This window comes from Panicum virgatum, chromosome 2N (genome assembly GCF_016808335.1).
Source record: "Panicum virgatum strain AP13 chromosome 2N, P.virgatum_v5, whole genome shotgun sequence".
In the NCBI taxonomy this organism is placed as follows: domain Eukaryota; kingdom Viridiplantae; phylum Streptophyta; class Magnoliopsida; order Poales; family Poaceae; genus Panicum; species Panicum virgatum.
In genome coordinates, this window is record NC_053146.1 from 22,041,117 (window position 1) to 22,045,027 (window position 3,911).

Sequence of the window (3,911 nt, forward strand, 5' to 3'; positions counted from 1 at the left end):
AAAAGAAAGAAAAAAAAGAAAGAAAGAGAAAAAATTAAAAAAAAGAAGGGACAAAAGAAAAGAAAAATGAAAGAAAAAAAAGAGAAGAATAAAATGCCCCTTAGCTCTTTTTGGCTTCATTAATTTTCCAAGTTACTTTGAAGAACTATTCCATACTCAAATCTTCCAACCATGGCTACTTTTTCATTTGTGTCCTGGGATCATCCATTTGCCACTTGCACATGTCCACCTATCTAAATGTGTGTGTTTCATCTTTCTCCCTCTCCAACATTATTTTCCAATGGCCTTTTTGACAAGTCTCAGTAAATCCAATAGATCTCTCTCTTAGTTTGACAATATTTCAGATATAATGTTTTGCTAGGATTATTTTTACCTACCAAGCTCCACATAAGCCTTCCACTTTTATATATGAGTAGAATAGGTTGAAGACTATATAATGTAGGCTTGAGAGACTTGATGAGATGAGTATTTCCATGATCTTTTGCAAGGGAACCTCACTTATGTTTGATATGCATTCTTTTGAAAACTCTTCACGATGAAACAAGGTAAAGATTTGAAGTTCGCTTAAATTTGAGAGCATTGCATTTATTTATTATTGTGGCTTGTTCTTTAATTGCTAGTCTATCTTCCATAATGAAAAAGTAGCCGGTCACAACATGAACTTAAATGCTAAATACTTGAGAGAGCAATATGTCTTGTTTTGTATGACTAAGTGCAGAGAGGACATTGAGGGGCAACGCTGATTTCTTTATATGCAAAGCTCCTGGACTTACTCGAGGACGAGCAAGGTTTAAGCATGGGGGGAATGTTGGCGCTCCTTAAGTACCCATTTTATCCCTTGTTTATCCTTGATAATGGCATGAATTTAATATCAAAATCACTAACCATCCTAACCCCGGCCTAATTATTGGTCATTTTCACATTTGCACATATATTTTGGAGGAACTTCATTTTTGCAGGTTTTTGGCCTATTTTGGAGCATGAAATGACGAGGCCCATGATCAAGCGCTAACACGGAGAAAGACAAAGGCCAAAGTCCAAAGGAAGGACCAAAGCCCATGTTGATTCGAAGTCCATTCATGCACATCCATCCTCCAAGAGAGCCCAAAGGACCAAGCCCACAAAGATGAGATCAAGATACTTCGGGATTAAGCAAAGCAAATGAAGATTTAAGGAAGGATTCCCTATCCTATCCTTTCCTCGAAGATATCTCCAAGATAACAACGTCCAAAGGGGTGCAATCGTGAAGGACATAAACTCTAGAAGATGCGAGGAGTCTACACGCGAAAGAGGAGACCGAGGCGGTCCCAAAAGAGGGTAGGCCGGTCGGCCTAGTCCCATGAGGCCGGCCGGCCTAGCCCGTTTCCGAGGTGGTTCGGCCTCCCCTTCGACCGGTGGCTTCCTCGGCTTATAAATAGCTCGCACCTTATTCAACTCGGGGGATCAATCCACCCAAAACTCGACGAAAATCTAGGGCCAAGGCCAGAGGGAGACGACGGCCGCCGCAAGTCTTCGAAGGTACCTAGGAGATGGCTTAGGCCACCCCTAGCCGCCAAGGCCTCCCTGCGAGGTTGTGCCATGGTGGAGTTCGGGAGTCATCCCCAACATTCGTCAGGGTATATACACACACGATGGTGATATCAATCTACTCTTTATTCTAGTTGTCTCGACTTTGGTCTACTTCAATGCATGCTTTCTTTCTCATATGTGATGCATCCATATGTTCATAGTAAGATTAAATCTATTCGTGGTGATTAGTCTATATCTTGCGGATACGTTGAGGTAGCGTGTTTTAGCTAGTTGGTTGATTACCCCGGTGTGGTGACAACATGGCGGAGGGAAAAGTTCTAGCGACGACATGATGTGGAATAGGATCGATGGCGAGTACCATGGGAGTCGTTACGCGGCCACCAAGAGGAGGAGCTTCGAGTAAGAGCACTTGGTGGGCGTTTGGGGTAAAGCTTTGGGAAACCTTAGGCATCAACACGCACCTCGCACCGGCGACCTTGGGAAAGTAGGCCTATTGCGAGCCGCCTTTCTGAGAGATGATTTTGTGTACCTTTAGTTGAGATGCAATCTATGTTTTGATCACCTTTTTGACTAAAACTGTACCTAGAGACAATAGGCCCTACTCCTTGGTTGTGTTATCTCATCTACGGTTGTGGGTGTGATGAACACTTATGCTTCATTCATATCTATCAAATGTTCAGTTTATATGCAATCTTTGCTTCATGTTTAGGATACGTTCGATATATTAGATGGTAAACTCTAGTCAGTTCGCTTCCGATCCACGGATTGATAAACCTTGGGGGAGTACTCTAAGGGAAAATCTACCACGATCCGTGCGCTTGCGGTACGTAAATTAGGGCTCTAAGGAGTGTCAACATCACCGCTAATTTTAGCGGGATTAACATTGCTCTCAGTATCTTTGTGATTTCCGTAGAGCAGTGCAGGACCAGTTTCGATCTACCATATCACTTCAACTCAGATCCAGAAAGAATTGGGTGAATTATTTTACGCATAGTCGTCCTACCAGAAGAAATTTTCTTAGGATCAAGGTTTGACAACACCAGCTTCAATACCCATGGCTCAGGAGACACTCCGTCAATTCTTAGCCCCGTCCAATAGCCATATCCCTACTGGACTGAACAATGACCGTGGCACTAATGGCTTTGAGATAAAGACTGGGATTGTCAACATGGTTCAACCAAGTCTCTTTTGCGGAAAGGCATCAGAGGATGCCCACGGTTATCTATAGAATTTTCTGGAAGTGAGCAGCATGATCAACCCAAAAGGCACTACGATGGATAATATTCATCTTCGACTGTTCCCATTCTCTTTGCTTGGGAAAGTAAAGACGTGGTTCTACACCTACAAGGATGCGTTCGACACTTGGGATGCGTGCTCCAATGTTTTTCTGGTCAAATACTTTCCGGTGGGCAAAACCAATACCCTTCGGAATAGGATTTCCAGTTTTGAACAACTCTAGGACGAGACAGCCCCGGAAGCCTGGGAACGTCTTCAAGAATAAATTGCAGCATGCCCACACCACGGCATGGAAGAATGGCTTCTCATTCAGAACTTCTTCCATGGCCTGAACCAGTGATCGCAAGATCATATTGACGCAGCAGCGGGAGGAGCATTCATCTCTCTCGATGTTGCAGGAGCTAGAGTGCTCATCGACAAGATTGCCTCCAACCAGAGTTGGAAGGAAGATAGGCAGCCGGCCCATGCAAAAGAAATACATGAAATTGACAGTGTCAATATGCTGGCAGCCAAGATGGATCTTCTCATGGAAAAGCTGGAATCTCCGCACCAGGAGGTCAACCAGATTACTGAGTCTCCGATGACATGTGAGAAATGTGGCAATACTAGACACTCGGGCAAATCTTGCCCGTTCACTCAAAAGGACGAGAACTCCATTGGGAACGACACTCCCAATGATTCAGACTACTGTCCTCAGTAAGGTTGGAATTCTAAGCCAGACCACCGCTTTGACCAATAGCAAGGTAACAATTTTAATAAAAGTTTTCAACTATCGCTTAAAGACTTCATGTATGGCCAAAAACAAATTAATAACAATATTAGTGACAAATTTCTTGCTAATGATAAAATTCTTGAGTCTTTGGCTATGCAACTAGATGGGTTTAACTCTATTATTATATATCAGTTGAGTTTCAACAAATTGATAGAAACTAAAGTAACTCAGTTGGCCTCATCCTGCCTTAACCATGACACGGGGAAGCTATCCGGGCAACCGGAAGTGACCCGAAAGAAAGTGTGAATGCGGTAGCTGTGCGGGCAAGACAGTCCGCACAAAAACCACCTTTTCCGCAGGATGCAGCTACACCATCCTGCCTTAACCATGACACGGGGAAGCTATCTTGGCAACCGGAAGTGACCCCGAAAGG

General features: G+C 43.7%; 1 non-coding gene across 1 annotated transcript; it reads right to left on the reverse strand.

Annotated features, from left to right (window-relative positions):
• Window positions 1-2,950: 2,950 nt before the first annotated feature.
• On the reverse strand, window positions 2,951-3,057 carry LOC120663092. Its single transcript, XR_005670316.1, has one exon. It is a non-coding gene; the product is annotated as a small nucleolar RNA R71 (small nucleolar RNA).
• Window positions 3,058-3,911: the final 854 nt, after the last annotated feature.